This window comes from Protopterus annectens, chromosome 4.part0 (assembly GCF_019279795.1).
Source record: "Protopterus annectens isolate FY-2018-M chromosome 4.part0, PAN1.0, whole genome shotgun sequence".
NCBI classification, from domain to species: domain Eukaryota; kingdom Metazoa; phylum Chordata; order Ceratodontiformes; family Protopteridae; genus Protopterus; species Protopterus annectens.
Genome location: NC_056733.1, coordinates 315809485 through 315832427, shown reverse-complemented (window position 1 = coordinate 315832427; position 22943 = coordinate 315809485). Strand labels below are relative to the sequence as shown.

At 39.2% G+C, this 22943-nt stretch overlaps 1 long non-coding RNA gene across 1 annotated transcript in view; it reads left to right on the top strand.

Moving 5' to 3' along the window:
* Positions 1–22943, top strand: part of LOC122800123 — a 195545-nt gene that overhangs the window by 49348 nt on the left and 123254 nt on the right. The gene's annotated exons all lie outside the window — the stretch shown is intronic.

Genomic DNA, 22943 nt, shown 5'->3' with positions numbered 1-22943 from the left:
GCCTGGACATTTAAGTATAAAACAAAAAGCATGCTTTAAACCTTTACCATAAGCTGGTGAAAAATCTGAGAAGACTTGTTGATTTATGATATATCAGTTCTCACATTTTGTTGTGCAGTGATGAAGAACATTAAAGGTCTTTTTTCCCCTGGGACTGTATCAGACTATTGATTTTAATGAAAAGCTTCTATTCTACAAAAAAATGTAGCAAAGGAAGAAATCACTATTGAAATAATTCAAAAATTCAAGCTTAAAATTAAAAAGCAGTTTTTAAATACTTGGCCTGAATCAAACTCTTTAATTTAAACACTACACAATGGTGATGAAAACCAATCTTAATTGTGGGAACACTGCTTTTTTCTGACCAGTTATACTAAAGAAGCAGGTAAATATCAGAAAAGCCTACAAATTTAAGGCATAATGGTAAGAATTGTATTACCTGCAAGATATCGCATACTGAACAGCCAGTTAAAATAGTTCTGTACCACACTGAAACATCACCCGCCTGCAGAGAAGCATAATAAATGACAAAAGAAATGGGAACAGGCAGGCATGTTAAAATATTTTGTGCACAGATGTTTTTTTTTTTTCATGAATACTGACGCGTTTATCGTGTTTGGCTATGTATTTTGTTACGTGGCACTTTTTTTCTACATTTTATTTCTTTTTTTTTTTTTTTTTGTATACGTCTGTCATTTCAGGATCTTTTTCTCAGTAGTTTAAAAGTTATACTGTCCAAAATTATGTACTTTGTAGGATTGAGTGATATAGCTCACTGCTGCCTCACACTTTAGGGGTCCGGAGTTCAAGCCTGACTTATTGATGTTCTTCTAATTTTTGCATGGGTTTTTCTTTTGAAACTTTCAAGACTTTCCACAATTGTTACTATAATCTCTAAATTTATATCACAGTTGTAGCCTAGGTCTTGCTTGAAAGGGGTATATTATAACCAATTTGCTTATACAATTAACAAAAAATAAATACAAATGAGAGATTGTTGCATTCTGGAAGTTGGAATACAATTCCTGAAACCCCAGGTGAGCTCCTGATAACAGATTATAGCTGCTAAGTTTAATTACGATTACTCTCAGCTACTGTTAAATTGGCAATTACTTTAACAATCATCTCTATTCCCATGCTCTTCATGTCCATGTTGTGCCTTTATGCCTGTTGTAGACTTGTAATTTTTCACTATTTTTTGCAAGTGAAAAGAGAGACAGTTAGAAACCTTTTACTGTACCTTTTTACTTGCCAATACACTAAAAAAATCTTACTATGGATAAGTTTCATATTTTTTCATAAAGACTATTAAACTGAATTGATTTATTTAGTTTAAGGAATGAAAATCAAGATAAAGTAGAAAGCAATGTGAAACTGTAGACTACAAGTCTTGAAGTGAGACCTTTCAAATCTAGGCAACCGAATAGTGTTATATGGCACGAGTAGCTTGTGTTGAAATTGCCTAGTTTAAAGACCCAAAGCCATTGCAGAGTCCTATGAAAAAGAACAACAAGCTTTGCAATGGAGTGCATGCTCACAACAGCCAGAGAGAAAAAGGCATCCCTCGCTGTTTCATTTGAAACTAATCTGCATACCACTGTAATTTCTTTCACTATGCCGTGGTAATTTCTTTCATAAAATAGTAAGTCAGCTAAGGAACAAATATCAAGCCTGGTTTGCCTACACCTTCTGAAGCATATGTTGAAACTACACTTGTGTTAGTGTCTCTTACAAATTGTTAGAGGGTACTCTAACATAGGCCTGTGATGTTTTTTTTTTTATTATTATTTTCCACAAAGATGGACTCATACAGTAATCTGCCTGGATGGGTTATGATGACTCCAAGAGATCATTTATGAGGATATTTGGGTGGGTTGTTGTTGTTGTGTCTTTCAGCTTTTCCTGGTTAGGGGTCGCTACAGCGGAACTCCGGTCCGCTAATGATTGGTAGTTGATTTTTACATGCCAAGTTACCAGCCCTGACACACAACCTTCAACAAAGGTACGCCCATTCACGCATGTCTCCACGCAGAAGACGCTCTAGCTGAGAATCGAACCGGATAGCATCTTACTGTGAGGTGACAATGCTACCGCAGCACCACCACCGCGGATTATGAATCCAAAAGGTCATTTATGAGGATATGGAGCAGCTACAATGTGTTGTGTAACCCTGAGTGGAAGGAAGAAGTAGTTACATATTAATAACACCCACATGGGCAAGCTAGACAGACAAACTGAGTCCTTCCTCCATTCTCATTATGTATGAATATATAATTATATTATTTATAATATATAATGAAAATTCAGAATCATGTTAGCAATATTACCAGAATGCAGAGTTTTTGCATACTGGCATTTTGACCATACATGACATTATGTTTCAAGCTGCCTATTGTTGTGCTGAGTCAGGTTATTGTTAATAAGTGCATGGCATGATTTAGAAGTACAGAATTTGATGCCATAGCAGAACAGCACTTATTTGCTGAAGTACCTTTCTAGGTCATCTAAGAAACAAAAGTTTATGAGACCTGTGGTTTAACAAATTAATTTTCCTGAGAAAACTGTAAATCTGTACTCTGCAAGAAATGTTTGCTTTGGAATAAACTAGTTAAGAAGTTAACTTTATCTGTAAAAATCGACATCGGATCGACCACTGAGCTGCAGATTTTGAATACAACATTGCTGTAGAATATGCCTGTGTTTCATTGATATAGGAATTTATGTTATAAGTGATGCATCCAGAAATATGCTATAACTGTTCTGCTGCAACAACCATCTCGGTTCTAATTCCATTCAACCATCCATTTTCTAACTAGCTTGTCCTGGTGATGTTCGCTAGACTAGCAAGCTGAGCACGTTAGACTACTTTTGCTTAATTTAAACTTAATTCATAAAAGAGGTTTGGAAACAAATCTATATGTCCAGGGACATCTTTAGTTTAGGGGTTAGAGGGACTTTAATGGGGGTGGGAGGAGGGGGTTTGTTGGGGAAGAGGGTTATGAGTAAGAAGTAATGGGAGGTTTGATTAGACTGGGAAGGGAAGGGATAATTTATCAAGGGGCACTTTAGAGGAAGTGAGGTAGATGTAGAGTTGGACTTAAGTGTTTTATATGAGTGCAACAGGGATGAGAAATCATATTTAGGCACGAGTTTGCTACAGTGCAGGATTATGTCCAATACAACCTGTAGGTACTGCAAGCTCAGGTAGGCAATGGATTAATAGTTGTGTGCGGGAGGTGGATACTAGTTAATAGCAAAGGATTATGATATATGTATATATATATATATATATATATATATATATATATATATATATGTATTTTTGTTCAGTTGCAGCAAACATTAATCATTGTATTAGTATTCCTGCTAAAGGGGGAGGTGTTGAGTGATAAGGGTAGTGTGCTGGATGTAGGAATGTTTAAAAATAAAAAAAAAAATCTAAAATGAAAATAACATGAAAGAAATAATCAACACAGCAGTGACAACAGTAATGCCCTTATAGGTTAGGCAAGGGGTACATTGTCACTTAGTTGAGGAAGTTCACTCACATTCTCCTCATGTTAAATCTCCCCCTCATCTAGCAGTAATATCATTTTAAACTTGCCTTTAGTGGTTTGCTTGTCTTACTGGTGTTTAGTTTGCATTGCTGGGGTGATGTTGCGGTAGCTCCTGCTGGTGTTCACAGTAGGGAAGAGGGGACTCCTGGCTTGTAATTATTTTAATGTTTATTGATGGTACTGGTACCATGTTGCAGGGTTCTGTGGGCTGGGATGGGTAACTGTATATTAATGAGTATGAGGTTTACCTATAGATGCTGAATATTTGAATATATATATATATATATATATATATATATATATATATATATATTTTAAATGTATTTTTAGTTAACTGTGTAAAGCTTATATAGTAAATGAATTATATTGCTTTAAGATCTTGATCATGTGATTTTAAAATGGTATTTAAAATTCAGAGTCAGTTTGTTAAATGTATCTGAAGAAGTTCAACAAATTGGATGGATGAAAAGCACTTCATTAAAGTTGTGTCGACATTTAGTACCTGGGTTTTGTTTTTTCGCTTGTAAGTTTATTGGGTGTGACATTCTTTTGGAGTCTGTTCTTATTTTGTCATACCATGGCTACTAATTCTTTGGACTCAACTTCTGAACTGTTTACTGACTCGACTAGAGAATCGGAGAGTGTAGGTAATTTAACTGCACTCATCCAACTTTTATCTCAACAAGTGGATTCTCTATCTCAAATACTGGATGCTTTGACATCCAGTCAGCAGCATTCTCATTTTTTGCCACACACACAGCAATTGCAGCATTCACGGCAGCCACGAGAAGTTGGTGGAATTGTGCAACATATTTTGAATAACAGAAGCCAGCAGAATTTATCCAATACTTCCATTAATGGAGGGCAGCAGAATTTATCTGATACACCAACTACTTATGCTGAAGCTGCTGGCATTTTGAATGAGGGAAGTTCCGATGTTCAGCAGCCTTAACGGTTACAACAAGTCCAGGGCTTATGCGGCTTCCTTCACTTAAAGACTGGTTGACATCTTCAGCTGGTTTGAATTCCTTTGGGAATGTACAAGAAATAGGAAGCCCAGCTAAGGAGGTAACCATTATGTCGGACCTTTTGGATAGGTTAGACCATAATATGTTAAAATACAAAAAGCTCTGTCTAGAAATCAAATACTTCCAGGAGTGTATCAAATTGGAGATGGTACCTAAAGGCCTTCGGAAATGGCAATTTCCTACTGGTCTGGTTCCAGATTCTCAATTTCATTTAGATCTGATAAAGATGTTTAATCAACAAGGGCTTCAATTACTTGGTATCATGTGTAACCATTACAATATCATGCCAGAAGAACTTATGGTAACTATATCCTCACTTGACAGCCAGATAAAATCACATGTTGACTTTGATAGATATAAATATGAGTATAATCATATTTTTAAGAGCATCGATCAACATATGGCTAAAATTAAAACAACAAAAATTAAAAAACTTGAAAGAGATTGCCTTCAGTATCAGGAAGGCACTGCCTATCCACGCCCTCCTCCCTCTCAATCTTGGTTTCTTAGACAAGGATTGATTAATCAAGATTCACGTATTAGGGAGGAAACAGAGGAAAACCATGCAACACCAACTGTACTCAAAGACGTAAACTTAAATACTCCAGGGCCTTCAGAAGAGTCTGATGCGGTAAAAAGAAGTGACCACATCAAAAATCAAAATCAGAACCCCAGTTTAAATAACCATGGAATGAATGGAGAAAACAACTGTGGAATGAATGGACAGAATGGACAAAATAATCAACAAAAGACTGGTCATTCTGGGCAGGGTTTTCTGAAGGGTAAACCACACCAGTTTTGCAACAGCCAGAGGAAGAACAAAAACAGGAGGTAACCCCTACCTCGTCTTGTAGAAGAGACTTAGTTATTGTTAAAAATAGTCAAGGAGACTTTTATATTTATAATTATTCATCATTTAATGTTTCTGTCAAATTTGCAGATGTGCTGGCAAAAGGTCTAAGCTTTGTTTCACCTACTAAAATGAATATTGCTAGATCAATATGTGATTTAAAGTTATTCGTTAGGAAATTGAATTTACATCAAATGTTGGGCACCCAGTCATGTAGCCTTAAAAAATTTAAGCCACCTAGTTGCTTTAATCCACCGCTGCACCATATGTTACAACTATTTGAAAAAGTCTGTGGACTTGATTTAAGAATGTTGTCTAAAACTGATAGAAAACAGTCTTATAATTTAAATAAGCATGAATGTGATTTATTTAATTCTCTCTGTACAGCTAAAGTACGGGTAAGTATACCAGATAAAGGAGGAGGGGGCCTAGTAATCATGGATTTAGATGATTATGAACATAGAATTCAATGTATATTGAATTCAGAAGCATTTTCAGAAGCATCCCTTCATGAATATAATGTGGCTAACCAGCGAATAAAATGTTATATCAATGATTTATATATAGAGGCAAGATTGATGTGCAAGTGTTTAATTATCTACAAGTGTTGTCACCTTTGACTCCAGTTATGTTTAGGGTACCTAAGCTCCATAAAGATATTCAAAATCCCCCACTTCGGCCGATAGTTGATGGTAGACAGGCTTCAATATATGCCTGTGCTAAGTTTGTTGACAGTCTTTTAAAAAAATATGTAGTGATGGAAAATGTAATTTCTAAAGGCTCCTGGTCATTTTTGGATAGGCTTAATAACATGAAGTTCAATATGGCCCTTAATTTCCTTACAGTAGATGTTAAGGACCTTTATACTTGTATTCCTCATGACCAAGGTATAAAGTGGGTCAGTGCTAGAATGAGGTGTTTGGGTGCCCCAACCACAGAGATTTCACTGGTGGAAGAGTTATTGGACATCATTTTGAGCAATAATTATATAATGTTTAATAACACTTATTATTTGCAGACCAAGGGGGTAGCGATGGGCTCCCCCTGTGGGTCTAGTTATGCAAATCTGGTTATGTCACATTGGGAACATACTTTTATTATGGCCAATGAGGAAATAAATAATACCATTAAATTTTACATAAGATTTCTGGGTGATATTGTTATGTTGATAGAAGGCAATGATATTAGAGCCGAAGAATTGGTGGAGTATTTTAATAATACATCTGAAATTCTTCAGTTTACTTACATTTTTCATGAACATTGTATTTCATATATAGATGTTGATTTGATTAAACATTACACAAATAATAGTTTGGAAGCAAAAATATTTTGGAAATCTACTTATTCCAATACCTTTTTTCACCATACTAGCGCACGTCCTAAATACTCAGTTGTGAAAGGACAGCTAGTGCGAGCTGCACGTATGGTGACTGCTGACCAAGAATTTATAGGTGAATGTTTCAACCTTAAAACTATGTTTCTTCAAAGGGGTTATCCCCTAGAGATCTTAGATGAATTAATAGAGGAAGTAAGAATAAAGAGACTTAATGGGGTTTTTAAACCGATTTTGAGAAAAAAAAATTGTAGGAATTGACATAGACAAGGTGGCAGGTAATGAAGAAGTAATACCAGTCCTAAATAATGGCACTCAAAGTCAAAATTACAATCTAGCATATATTATGACATATACCGCAGATTCTTATTATATTAAATATATTATATGTAAGAATTGGAACTTGTTGGCAGAGGATTTTAATTTATATACCAAGCTAAGTGAAATTCCTAAGTTTGTCTATTGTAAAGGATCTAACTTTAAAAGCCTCTTGGAAAGAACAAAATATGACTACAGTACTTATGTAGGTATGAAGCAATGTGGCAATTGTCCATATTGCAAGTATATAGAGGAAGGTGCTAGTGTAACTGTAAATAATTTTAAGATAACCAATAAGATGAAGTACAACTGTAACTCAAAAGGCGTGGTCTATTTAGCTAAATGCCAGTCATGTTCATTGTTTTATACTGGCAAAACGGACCGTCGCCTGAGGGATAGAATATATGAGCACCTTTACAGCATAGATACTCATAAAACTGACAATGCTCTAGCAAAACATATTGCATTGTTCCCTTTACATAAATTTAAGTTTAGAGTGATAGACCAACTTTTAATAATTTTAGAGGTGGTCCTTGTTCATTATAGTTAGAAAGATTGGAGCTTTTTTGGCAATTAAATCTTAATGCTCATTGTCATCCTGGTCTCAATGATAAATGCACAATAACATGTTTATTAAAATTAAAAAGTTTGGCTAGATAAAGGTATGTGATATGCTGTTTTTATATATGTGTATATATATATATATATATATATATATATATATATATATATATATAGATATATATATCTAATGCTGCGAAATGAATACAAAAAATAAGGTATTATTATTATATTTAATGAAAATATTTGTATTTAATGAGTTATTAGAGTGGCTAAAATGTTTTTAACTGTATATTAATGAGTGTGAGGTTTACTTATAGATACTGAGTGTTTGAATACATATATTTTTAAATGTGTTTTTAGTTAACTGTGTGAAGCTTATATAGTAAATGAATGATATAGTAAATGAATACAAAAAATAGGGTATTATTATTATATTTTATGAAAATAGTTGTATTTAATGAGTTATTAGAGTGGCTAAAATGTTTTTAACTGTACATTAATGAGTGTGAGGTTTACTTATAGCTGCTGAGTGTTTGAATACATATATTTTTAAATGTGTTTTTAGTTAACTGTGTGAAGCTTATATAGTAAATGAATGACATTGCTTTAAGATCTTGATCATGTGATTTTAAAATGGTATTTAAAATTCAGAGTCAGTTTGTTAAATGTATCTGAAGAAGTCCAACAAATTGGTTGGAAGAAAAGTGGTTCATTAAAGTTGTGGCCACATTTAGTACCTGGGTTTTGTTTTTTCGCTTGATGGGTCCAACGATGCTGCAAATGCCTTTTCGTGGTCTTCAATCTCTTTTGCATAATCATTGCACACCACACATGAGTGGTGGGACGTTAAGCCATTAGGGAAAATAGCATGCTTGTGCAGACAGTTCATCTGTGATGTTACTTGTCAGCAGCATACCACTTAATGGTCCAGTTTTGCAGAATTTTGCTGGGGGAAGGCATAGTTGGTCTTCTCTCCTACAGCTTATGGTATTCTGGCAAGTCACTGCAAGGGTCCATTGAAGGCTGTGGGTGGAAGCTCCTGAGCCAAGGTCATAAATTTCGGTTTCCGACTTCCAATCTGCATGTTAGCAACTTTCTAAGCCAATAAGAGTGGGTGTTTTCTGTAAGGGATGGCTATAAAGTGCTGTGCTAGCGTATGCGGGGGAATATTTCAAAGATGTTGTACAAGAGGACTTCGCAAAGGCGAGGTGATGAAGAAGAAGCGAAGAAAATTATCACCATGTCATATTATGTTAAAAGCAAATATTAAAAAATAAGTAAATCAATAAATAAATAAATAAAAGCAGGGGACATACATTTTAATGGGTCACAGGGGTTGTTGCAGGGGAGTTGCATTTTCAGGTGTAGCTTGATACAAACCCTGTTCTTCTATAAACTTTTAAGTCATAATTGCAGTACATGGACCTTTTTTCTTTATTTGGGCTTCTGTCTGTTTTACCAGTCTTTGTACAGATTTCTTAGGATAAGAGGAAGGGCAGTATCGCCATTGTGGCTGGCAGTTGGTGAAGAGTTTAAGGCTTTGAGCTGCAGTTTTTATGGCAGAGGGTTTGATTTTATCAGCTCTGGAACAAAGAGGCAAGCAAAATAAAGGTGCAGTGGCTTTGGAAGTAGAGTATTTTTTTTTCTGCAATCACAATGTGTCTCCATCTTTGTTGCAGATGCAAATATGCAGAGTTTCCAGCAGAGGTGGGCAACCATTATGTCACAGGCAGAAGAGCTGTTCCAGGAGGTGCCTCATGTTGAGTCCAGGGTGGCAGATGAATTAGGTAAGTCCAGTTTGAAGAGACAACATCCAGTGGCTAATACCAGGTCAGCAGCTCAAGGGAATCGAGCACAGCAGTCGAGATATGTTGTCGCACTGGATCTTCCTGATCTTGGAGAGATGCACGATGGGGAGGCAGGTAATGACATGATGTTGGGATGTTCGTTAGGCAGGGCAGGTTTAGGGTGTGTTGGGAATAATTTCAGGATAGTTGGGGACAAGGTTTATCAGGGATCAGGTGAAGCTTTAGGTACACTGGGGGAGACAACATCCAGTGGCTAAGTCCAGGTCAGCAGCTCAAAGGAAATAAGCACAGCAGTTGAGGTATGTTGTCGCAGTGGATCTTCCAGATCCTGGAGAGATGCATGATGGGGAGGCAGGTAATGACATGATGTTGGGAGGTTCGTTAGGCAGGGCAGGCTTGGGGTGTGTTGGGAATAATTGCTGGATAGTTGGGGATGAAGTTTATCATGGGTCGGGTGAAGCTGTAGGTACACTGGGGGAGGCACAGAGGCTTAACAAGCAGGGTCAGGGTGAAACAGTCAGTGGGGAGGATAGCATAGAGTTGTCTATGTGGAGACTGGGGTCACCTGAGGGAGGGGTGGGATTGTTTTCTAAAGTTGTGTCGGATTTTGGCATGTGGCTGGGTGATTGGTTAGCTACACAAGCTTTGGGTTAAGGGGCAAGAATAGTTTTTCTGACCCCTTATGTACCTTCCACAGTTAAGGAGAAGATTTAGAGGTGCAAGTATATTGATGTCTTTGAATTAATTGATGCAGAAGGGGATCAAAGACTGGTGGAATAGGAAACGGCAAATGGCAAAGACCTTTTAGCAGCATTATTGGCGATGAGGAGGAGAGTAGGTTGTCTTCGGCCCAGGACATGGGATAATTGGCTGGGAGGCTTTATGTACTACATGGCATTTTGGCTGGAGAAGGTTTCTGCTTTGGCTTTACCACTCTTGGCCTACTTTCTTACAATTTTGGATGCCCAGCGGTTGGGGGTAGGGACCACCTGGTTATGGTATGATCAGAGGTTTTGGAAGTGGAAGACAGTTGATCACTCCCTCCATTGGGAGGTTCATCATCTGGAACATATGGCTAGCAACTATAATGGATAGCTTTGAAGGAGTTAGTAGGGGGGAGATAGGGGGAAATGGAGTGGGGGTATGTCAGGCTTTTAATGCAGGATGTTGCTCATGAGTAGCGTGTAGGTTTTCATATGAGGCACAGTGTGGTTGGCTGGAGTATAAATTTTTGACTTTGGGGTTGCTTTTTACTGAGGTGTGTGACTTACCTTCTGATTTTCAGGAGTTTCAGAGTTTACACGGTAGGGGAATTTGAGGGAGCTACTGGGAGGGTGTCCTTTTGGGGGGCAAGGGGATGGTCAGGGGACACATTCTCCCATTAAGGTGCAAGTATTGACTTTTCCCTTAAGGAGGTAATAATTGATGGGTTTTCCCAGGGGTTTTCTGTTAAATCAAGGGTGTTGGGGGATGGAGTAGTTTGTAAAAATTTGAGATCTGAATGGGGGAAGGAGGATATTTTGGGTGGTTTGGTAGAGAAGAAACAGCAGGCTGGTAGGTTGTTGGGACCTTTTGATATTCCTCCTTTGATAGTTTTAAGGTTTCAGCAGTGGTCTGGTTCCTAAGAAGGTGGCCAGCAATTTCTGGTTGATTCACCTTTGGTCTTACCCAAAAGGGAACTCCATTAATAATTTTATTACAGTAGAGGATGCTAAGCTTAGTTATGCATCTTGGATGATGCTGTGAAAGTTATTTGGGAGTTTAAGGATCCATGATTGGTGAGGGTGGACATTGAATCCACATCTCTCCTTTTGCCGGTACTGGAGGATGAGTGGCCTTTGTTGGGTATGGTAGTTGGGAACAAGTGTTACTTTGACAAGGCTATGCCAATGGGATGTTCGGCAGCCTGCACTACCTTTGAGAAATTTAGCACTGTACTTCACTGGGTTTGGCAGCAGTGGGTGGACATGCAGGGGGCAGTGAACTAACTCAATGATTTCTTGATAGTAGGTGAAGCGTTTCTTTCAGGGAATGTTGGTAGGTTTGCAAGAGTTGTTGGGGATGTGTGATGAGTTGGGAGTCCAGTTGGCTAGGCAGAAGATGGAAGGCTCAGGTAAGGTGTTGGATTTTTTGGGTTTATTAGTAGATGCAGAACGTGGGCTGTTTTTCTTGCTGGCAAACAAGATAGTTTGTTTAAAGGAGAAGATTGGATGGGCTGTGTGTAAAGATAAGATGTGGATCACTGAGGTTATGAAGCTTTTAGGGCTTTTAAATGTTACATGTCAGGCAGTTCATCTAGGGAGTACTTTATGTAGGTCATTGGCCTTCTTGTTAAAAAGGGGAAGAACAAATATCATTGGTCAGTATTAGTAAGTTGGTGCAGGCTGATTTGGCACTCTGTCATTTTTGGAGCAGTTTAATGGCATTTCCTTTTGGCAGAAGGATTGGGTTAATCAAGAAGAATTGCAATTGTTTAAAGATGAGGCTGGTGGTATCAGTATAGGGGCATTTTTGGAGGGGAATGGTTTGCAGCTCATTGGCCTGCATATTCGTGGGATGAGTGGAAAAGGGATGTTGCCATTTTGGAGCTAATGCCAATCTGGGATGTGTCAGTAGTTTGGCAGAAGTGGTTGAGGGGAAAGTGGGTCATTTTTTATTCAGATAATATAGCGGTGGTGTGAGTATTGCAGGCAAAGACTGCAATGTTTGAATTGTTACTGCTAGTTTTATGTAAGTTGGTTTTCCAGCGTTTGTTAATAAATTTTTCTTTCACATGTGTGCATGTGGCAGGGGTTAAGAAGGCGACTGCTGACAGTTTGTCTCAATTTCAGTTTTCCAGGTTGTGGAAGTTGGTCCTGGGGGCAGAGGAAAAGATGAAGGTTTTGATGAAGTATGGCATCTTGGGCTTATGTACCCTGGATACTGGTGTAGCAATCATGGGCAGCAAATACCAGGAGGATGTATGGTAGGGCATTATATCATTCTGATAAATTTATTTTACAGTTGCCTGTGGATGAAGGAGTTTGGTTGGAAGAACTATTATTGTGATACTTGGCTTGATCTTGGGGGGGAAGGTGGACCTGGCAGCAATTAGTATATTTGGGCACGTGGCTGGGCTGCATGATTTCTCGAAGAGCTGGACAGTGGGTTGTATGTTTAGAGGATGGGGTAGAGTGATTGATGTAAATATGGATAGGTGTTGGCCTTTAACACCCAGGTTGTTCTTAGGAAAGATATGAGTGATGGCTTTTGACATGTGAATTGGACTAAAAGACTGATGTTGACTCATGTGGGGAGCCCTCAGGATTTTTTTTTTTTGAGAGGGGGTAATGTGGTAATGGGTAATCAGTCTGTACATGTAATAAGATGAGCTCAGCGTTGTATGGGTTTTCTGGAAGAGAGATTTTCCTTGAATTCTTTTCTTATTATTATGGCTTTGGATTTAGCAAGGGAAGGCAGATCCATTGATGTTATCTTCAGACTGAGGCAGTAGTCTTCAAATGCTTTTTTATCTTATATTAGGTAATGGACTCAATCGATAATTAATGTCTGTGTTTTTTCTTCTTTTATTTCAAGAAAGGAGATGGTCATCATGGGCCACTTGTATATTCATTGGGTGGTGAAGAGGGCTATTGTTAGAATGCATGGAAAGGAATTGGGTTTGCATCAACTGGGGTGGAGAGTCAGTTGGCATGGTATTGGCAGTCTTAGGTGGAATCATCTTATGGATGAAGTTGCATTGATACGGCCATGGATGGGGCTTCCTTGAATATTGGTGCTACATTTGGCTGGTAATAACTTGGGAATAATTCCTAAGAAGCAGATGGTGGATAGGATGATGGAGGATCTGGTTATGTTGCAGAGGTTATATCTGTGATGGAGGTGGGGCTAGCTTGAGGGTCTAGCTGTTTCCAATCAGTCAGAGTGCATTTACTTTTAAGGGCCTACCTCACTACTTCCCCCTACCTATGCAGCATTTATCACTGAATGCTAATCATGAATGTGAAGTGAGGGCACTTTGCATTTCACTCTGCTTCCACTTAAGCTCAGCCATTCCCACTATCACCAGTTCATCTCATTGAAACATGTCCCTTTGTCATGATGTCCTCAGCCTCCACCAGAGACCAAACAACCACAGGATTTCCCATCCCTCTCTCCCTTGCACTTCACCAATCACCCAGGCCAATAATCAAACCTAGGTTTTCTGGACTGTAGTCAGTGCTTTATACTTCTATGCCACCAAAGTAACTGACAGTTTCTCTGATGTTACTACATATACATTGTATGATGTCAAATTTAAAATGTGCTTTGATTCAAAGTGCAGTAAATTAAAATAAAATCTGAAATCCTGTGTAAATTTGAAATAGGGTGATAAAATACTGATTTAAAATAAGCTGAGAGCAGCATTCAGGTACTTTTTTTTCAAATCAATCCCAGATTAAATCCATATATTTAAATTCAAGTATCACAGAATGCATTAAATGACTTATTTCAGGAAAAAATTAAGGCACTCCAGAGAGAATGCTGAGATCAGAGATGAGCTCTTTTAGGAGTGATGAAGGAATCCCATGAAATGTTATGTTGCAGTCTATACAAGATAGGTTGCAATCACACTATTATAGTATCTTAGACATAAATCACAATTTTACTATTACGGAAGCACAAATGCACATCCTGATTGAATGTAACATATTGTAGTATAATGCTACAGTACCAACATTTCTACTGCATAATCCATTGATATCCATCCTTAGTCTTTTATTGGCAAGACCACTGCTCCTGCATGATTAGGCTGGTGACTATAATGGCAAATTCATACCTTAGTCCAGTATCAGAACCACTGATGGATTAGCTAGCAACTTTTAGCTTTCATTTTTAATCAGAATGATACAAATAACACTGATGTCAAGTTCTGCCTCAAAATCTGAAGTTGTGACATTAAGAGTAGCTGCATTATTCTGGAGGCAGCACTACTTATGATGTCTTCTCCACTATCATTATGAAACTGCATGAACTACTCAGGAACTGAAGTACATATGTTGAAAAATACCAAATCTACTTACTTTCCTGATAAAAGCATAATTGATTTTACTCTAGAGTTCTTTTTGTTGTACATGTCGATATTGCAGATTACCTAGATGAACACCCGCCTCACAGTAAGACGCTGAGCGTCTTCTGCATGGAGACATGCGTAAATGGGCGTACCTTCATTAAAGGTTGTGCGTCAGAGCTGGCAACTCGGCATGTAAAAATCTACTGCCAATCATTAGCGGACCGGAGTTCTGCTATGGCGACCCCTAACTGGGAAAAGCCGAAAGACACAGCAACCTAGATGAACACCTGCAACAGAGACACTTCTTAAAATATAGACTGTGGCTTTAGACTGTTCTATATTACATGTGACCAGGCTTAAATCTCAGTCCTAATCTACTCTCATTGTGACAGTATTCTACTTATGCACCTTACTAAATTCTGATAAGCATTCTAAAATGACCAACTTGACTTTCATCTCTCAGATATAGGTACTGAACTTCAACTGAGCAGGCTGTCTGTATTGTAGCCTGTACCCCTTTCTTCTTAAACTAACTACATAACCATAGCCTGTAACACATCAAACCCCCAAACTACACCAAAACCTTCAAGAAAAGGGAAAAATGTTCAATGAATAAATCCAACCATATGGCATTTATGCATATTGCATCTTGTCTGTAGCTCACTGGGTAGCTATCTGTAAAATCCCAGTACTCAAGCACAAAGAAACCCAAAGATGGAGCTTCCTTAGCCAGCTTCAAGTGAAAAGCAAATCTCCAAATCAATCTTGGAATAATTGCAGACCAGATTAAATCCATTACCAGAAACATCTGTCTAATCACAAAAGTTGTCTTATAATCTAAGATCGTAATCTATGTTTGGATACCACACCCAAATCATTCTGCCCTAACTCTATTACCAAACACTATGGAATTCCACATGTTACCTGTTACATTACCTCATACAAAATACTCACTGACTGGATCCAGTGCAGACTCCTCTGTCCTTGCCAAAAATGCCACATGTAGATGTGTTGAGCCCCAAGCACACTCTCCAAGACCTCACTGCCATTTGCTTATCAGCTCAGCAATCATAAGAATGGCACAGAATGACCTGTAAAAAGAATAATAATTGGATTAAACTCACAAAAGGTACCCTAACTCCCCTCTTATTGTATATAATATTGAAGAGCATCAGTCACCTATCCACAAACCATCTTTATTGCCTGAGTTGGTTTATCTTTTGTACCTAAATAGATTTCCTACCTATTCTAAATGAGTCTATAGAATCCCAGTAGAGCATAATACCTTGACTCACTAATACCTGCATAATCAAAGTTACAGGCTGTCCAGCTGCTGCAAATCCACCATCTTGCCAATGAAATACCAAATCTTTGCCTCACTCAATACTATTTGCTTTCAAGCTACCATCCATGCCAGGAGGTACAATGTAATACATTTGTTGTAACTAACTCTATTTGTTATCCTCTACTAAACTGATCTGCTTTGCAACTACTTCACCAAGTTGCCATTCCTGCCTCAGTAATACATGCATACCTCCATCTAAGGTTCCTGAACCATTCACTAACCTAAAAGATGTCTGCTCACATTACAGCAAATGTAGCCCAAAAAAATATACCTTTCATGACTAACTGCTGGGGTCACAAAAGCCCTTCAGCAATACTTGCAACAAGTGCTTCCCTAAAATCAACCACCGATTTTCACACCCTCTCCCAACCTTTTAAAATTCACAAGATCCACAAATGCTTGGTAAAATCCCTACCATCTATAAACCTAACTGCTGCACTTATAGCCTCCAAGTAAACCAAATGATTGCCACTGCTTCTCTTAACTCCCACATGCCACCTAAATACCTGTCCACTAACTTCACTGACCACATCCTTTTACTCTGTGGTAAACTCTCGACAAAAGTCCTAAATGCCCCCAAAGAAGCACTGCAAACTTCCTTATTTGACACAGGCTAAGATTGCTGCACTATCTACCTAGCTGTGTCTATGCAACTAATCACAGTTCTCCAAATACTGGTGATGATTTCATCTTTGCCTCTGGATCAAAGGCTTGAATCCTTTGGAACTGAAAATGAGACAAGTAGTCAGCTAGAATATCAACATGCATCTGAATACGCTTTGCTGTAAATGACAACTAATTCTAAGGCAGTGTAATACAAGCTTCCTCAGTAATCCCTGAACTAAACATAACTCGGCTGCTCTCTTTGCTGAGAGCTGCACTACAGTTAAATTGTCCGAATGAAGAATTACATTTCTATTGCATTGCTCACCTTGTCAATCTATGGTATGACTTGAATTCTGACCTGTCAGTATCCTGAGACTAACATCCACTATTCTTTGGAAGAAAGCCACACAGTTTTTATTTATTTATTTTTTTTTTGTGAGGAGTTGACCACATAGTGGGGAAAATCTGGGCATCCTAGAAGATTTGGGACATAGGCCAAACCTGCAGAGTACCAGACAGAAATTTGGGTACAATGTGGCAACTGTCGCTGAAGGTTAAGAGACAGCTTGAAATAGAAAAGGAATGACTGAGCAACACCCATGTCCGATGAATCCACAAGTACATATAGGTGCAACCCCAGTGTCACCATTACTGCCTTTCTTCACTTTCCCTTTTTGATGTGTATGTCTATCTCTCTATCTGTCTGTCTATATAACTATACACACACACACACACACACACACACACACACACACACACACACACACACACACACACACACACACACACACACACACACACACACACACACACACACACACACGCACACAGTCGCACACACACACGCACACAGTCGCACACACACACTCGTACACACACACGCACACACTCTTGCACACACACACACACACACACACACACACACACACACACACCACACATTTGTCCTGGAGGGCTACCACAGTATCCCACCAGGTTTGGCTTGCCAAGTCCAAAGTTTCCACATTCCAAATGACTATCTGATATAGATAGATAGATAGATAGATAGATAGATAGATAGATAGATAGATAGATAGATAGATAGATAGATAGATAGATAGATAGATAGAGATATGGATAATCCCAGTCTGTCTGGAAATGGCTCGAATTGCTGCCCTTATAAAATTATAGGATCATAGGAGGTTACTAGGCTATTGGCCCTGAGGCCTTTACAAGCCTAGTCAAGAGTTTAACCCATGTTTAGACAAGTCAGCACCCAGAGCCCCTGTCCAGCAGAGACACAGGTGGAATCCCAGGAGTGTATTCCCTGTTTCCCATCCAGTTATCCATGTTATGCTTAAAAAGGGATAATGAGGTACTCAGGTTGATGTGGAGAGGGAGTCTATTCCACAGATGGGGGAGTCTCTGGGCAACAAATCTGTCCCGCCAACCAGTCCTATTGATATCACAGACCAGGTTGAGGTCACATGTACAGGTCGCACGAGTGGAGCTTTACTTGCAGATATGCAGCAGTCCCATCATGGCAGGATCTGAGATTGGTTTGTTTGCCAGACAGAGGTCACCTCTGAGGAGTCTGTATGAAAGTGAGTAGAGGGACAGGGCTTTTAGCCCATCTGTGTAGGGTAGGTGTTTGAGGCCCTGGATTCTCCTGGTGAGGAACCTCTGTGGTCTCTCCAGCTGCTGCATGTGCTTTGTGAGGTACATGCCAAGGGGGTGCTGTACTCAATAATTGGACTTATAAGGGAAGAATACAGGGATTTTATGACCTCTTCATCCCTGGATGAGATACCTTTACTTATGAGGTGGGCCATGTAGAAAGCTTTCCATACAACAGAAGCAATATGGCAGTCAAAAGTCAGGGTGCAATCAACCTGGGTGCCCAAATCCCTCACTACTGATTGTGTACTTAGGGCGTTGCTATTAATGTGATAATATTTGGAGATGTCACTCTCCCCAAAGGTGATGATGATGCATTTTTTGGCATTCAGCTTGAAGTCATGTTTCTGGCACCAGTCATTATTTTGGGTGAGATGTCCACATCACTTGGGAATTGATGACTGCGCCCAGCTTGCAGTCATCTGCAAACTTGGTCAGCCATAGCCCACTGTTTTTGGCCTGCACCTCGAGAGAAGTATATCCCAAATAACAGAGGCCCCAAGACCAATCCCTGAGGAACTCCACTCATTACAGGTCTACTGCTTGAGGTGGCTTCCCCTATTTTGATTAGGTGGGTTCTATCAGTGAACCAGTTTGCTTCCCATCTGGTAACATATGGATTGCTGCCTAATTGAGAGAGTTTATCTACTATGCCCACATGGGGAATAGTGTCAAAGGTTTTGGCCAAGTCAAGGTAGATGGTGTGCACTGTCTATCCCTTCAACCATGGCTTTGGTGACTGTCTGAAAGAAGTTGATCAGATTTAACAGCCATGTCCTCCCCTTGACAAAGCCAAACTGTGTGGGGTTGAGTGTTTGGAGGTTGCCAATGTTCCTGTTAATAAGGTCCATTATAATCCATTCCATGGCCTTGCAGATCAGGCTAGTTAGGCTGATAGGTCTATAATTTCCTCGATTGGTGGATGGTCCACCTTTGTGTAAAGGGATGACAGTGGTTGTCCTCCACTCATCTGGGACAAAGCCGGTACTCAAGCTTTGGTTGAATAGGGTGTCTAATGGTGCTGCAAGTTCATGCCTGAGTTCATGTAGGATGCAGCCTGGGATGTTATCAGGTCCCATGGGGGCTGTGTTTTTTGACTTTGAGAGGGCAGTGATGACCTGTTCCCTAGAGATAAGGGGTGGGTCGCAGGTACTGGGGATGTCCTGATTTAGTGATGGGGGGGGGGCAGAGAGAAGTTTTTGCTGAATATGTCAGCCAGTAGATTAGCTATATCTACAGCATTTGTTTATGTGGTATCCTTGACCACCAGTTCTGAACAGATCTGAGTGCATTTTTTGAGATTGAGGACTTATGTGAAGAAGGCCTTATGATTATCTCCAGTAGATGTGGCCAATTTGGACTCAAAGTTGGCTTTAGAGGATTTCACTAGTGCTCTTCTTTGCTTGTTCAGGCTAAGAAGAGATTGCTTCCAGTAACCAAGTGGGCACCCGCTCCTTCTGGGTCCTGGGCAACAATTTTTTTTCTTTTGTTATACAGTTTATTTATTGCAGATGTCCACCAGACAGGATTGCTCTTCTTTGGAGAGGATAATTTTGTCCTTTCAGGTATTCCTGATTCCATGCATCTATGTAAATGTTTGTATAGTACTTTGGTGTAGATTTGGACATTGGTGACAGTTTGTACAGTGGGGGAGGTGGCTATGAAGATGTTTATACCATCTCTCAGGATTTTGTAATCAGCTTTGGAGAAGTTTTTTTTGTTTGACTCCAGCTGAGGGGGGGGGGGGGGGTTAGGGGAGATGGTGACTTTGAAAATGACCGGTTTATGGTCAGATCTTACCAGGAAGGATGATACCGTTGGGGTGCTGCAGTGATTACTCATGTTGGTTAATACCAAGTCTAAGATATTATCACCTCTTGTGGGGGTACCGACTAGCTGTTCTAAGGCATTTGCATTGATAAAATTGAGGAATCTCTGGGCATTTGTGTTCTGGCATGAGTAGTTTTTTCCAATCTATGGTTGGGTAATTAAAGCCACCCGGGATTAGGGTTGAATCTTGATAGATTTGAAGAGGTCCAGATAGGTGGAGTGGGCAACTTGAGACAGATTTGTGGGCCTGTAGCTAGCTATAATTTGAATAGGGGTCTTGTCAACAGTTAACTGTACCTGGAGTGTCTCCTGTGCATCATACTGTTTGACCAGCCCGGAGGTGTGTGTGTGTGTGTGTGTGTGTGTGTGTGTGTGTGTGTGTGTGTGTGTGTGTGTGTGTGTGTGTGTGTTTAATATATATTGAAACTCCACCTGCTTTGGCTTTGCTACACACATTTTGGGATCTGAATGTATGATAGGATGAGTAACCAGGTAAGGCTCTCTGGAGCTTTCAACCAGGTTTCTGTGACTGCACAAATGTCAGCATCTTCCAGGGTTAAGAATGCTTACAATGAGTGCAGTTTCATTTTTAGACTCCTAGCATTTAGCAGTATGACCTTTAATTTGCATTTTGTTGAGATTTTTATGTTGGTAGTATTGACCTCATGACTTTTCCTAAAAAAGGGACTATGGGGGAGGCAAGGGCCTTTGCCAGAAGCCTGAAGCCCAAGCGAGACAGATGCAGGCCATCAATAGCAAAGCATCATGGTCTCTCGATCATATCTTTCCAGGCTGTCAGGCACTGGATCCTGGCTGAATGGCATGCACACATCTGAACCTCACAGAGTCCCTGCCTTATGTCTCCATTAGCCAGTCAGTGCTGCTGACATTAGGCAGTCCTCCCTGCTCTTCCGAGAGGGCCACTGAAAGATTACTGCACTAAATACATCCAATACTACTTACCTGGCTAACTTTTGTTTCAACACTCCCTGGAAGTGAAGAAATGATGAGGGAAGCCCACAAAGACTAACAGCCCATGAAGGAGGCAGAAAAATAAGACCAGAACCAACACATGCTGCTCCTCTTGGACCTGACTTCCTTGACCTTGGAAACTCAAGAGATTGTACTACCTGACACTGGTCTAAGCACCAGAACACAACCGCTGTACTACAACCAACTGATGACTAGCTTGAAAAAACAGCTACAGGGGAAGCTGCCTACATCCCATGCACCATCAGGAAATTACTAGACAGTTGAGAGGTGTCAACTTCAACACATAACCTGAAAGAGGTTCCTGCCTGATTCTGCCAGCCTCAAACATGACCCACTTAAGAATAAAAAACAGATAAGCCCATCACCAACTCTATCTAATATCATATAATTGCCATACCTTCTACTGACACTGACTTAGCTGGCTTTCCCTGCTCCCTTGCCCCATCTGTGCTTCTCCTTCAATCCTGCTATCAGATGAGCTAACCATTCCCCTGCCATCTGCTCCCAGTCTTATTTATTTTAAGGCATCTATTTTAACCCTGTAAAGCAATGCTCAACTTATCTCACTTAACTTACTATAAGAGTCACTATATGTTACTTCTCAAAGTTATACCAACAGACTAAGACTCCAAGTTTAGGACCTGAGGTAAAGGCTAACACTGGTCATTATTGGCACAGAGAATAGATGCTCAGGTTAGCTCCTAACCTCAGTGCCAAAGAAACTGGAACATCATGGCTTGCAACTGTCTAGATTTTCATAGGATGTCCAGATTTTTGCCTTTTATTTTTTTGGCTGTTTCTCATAAAAGTGTGGGGTTTTTTTTGGCAAATCACTGTCAAATCTCTTAAGACTGGAGTCAGAAAATAATGGCAGGCATTTGAGTTTCATACTTCATATCCTTCAGAATATTCATGCTAATGCAAAATATGTTGCTCTATCAACTCTCTAATTTTGTAAGAACAATATTTTAAAAGTGTCTTCTGTTTTGGGGCCTTTACCCCCCATTATTTATGGTTTTGTTCAAACGTCTTGCAATATAAAACTAGTCCACTCCTTTCTCCTTTCTCTATTTAGCTCACTTCCTGCACAAGACCTTAGCCTATTCCTTTATCATTACATCCTGTACTTAGTTCATGCCCCCCCCCCATTCCAATAAACTAGTCAGCAGCACAACTACACACAGCCCGACCCCACATCTACCCCCAGGACAAATGTTTGTCGATACACTGACCTATTCTATGTTTCAGCTGTTTTTTAAACAACATCATTCTCAGTCTAGTTGTAACTTAGTTTAATCATTTCTGTTAGTGAAAAGAAGTGGATGATTGTTGTTGAGAATCTGTTTTAACTCTTAAATCTTACACAATATGGTCATTCTTAAATGAATAAATATTACAATACAGTACTATAGAACTCTAAACAATAGATATATTGTCGCTCGTTACAAAACGAGAATTTTTCTTGTCTTAACAGTTGCTTCACTTTCTTAATTACAGGTGCAGATAATAATGTAACTAGTGTACTAATGTGTACTATAGCACAGCACAATACCACTTCAGAGTTGTGTAACATATTCATGAAATGTTCTTGAGGTGTAATGATATCCAGCTCAAATTTATGTTTTCTATTCTTTAATCGCTGATACAAAATGGACATATATTCTGCATTCAGTAGTATTATTTTCTAACAAAATGCTTGAACATAAGCTTGTACCTCTTAGAACAAGAAATCTGGACAAAGCCATAAATAAAAGTGGGGCAAAGGCCTAGAAATAGGGGCAGTTTTTAAATATTGCTCTTACAAACTTAGAAAGTTGATAGATAACATGTTTTGCATTAGCATGACTTTTCTGAAGGATATGAAGTCTGAAACTCATATGTCTGTCATTATTTTTGAACTTCAAGCTTTAATGCTCTACTACTAATTTGACAGAAAAACAAAACTTTATGAAAAATAGGCCAAAAATATGAGGCCAAGATCTGGACATTCTGCGAAAATCTG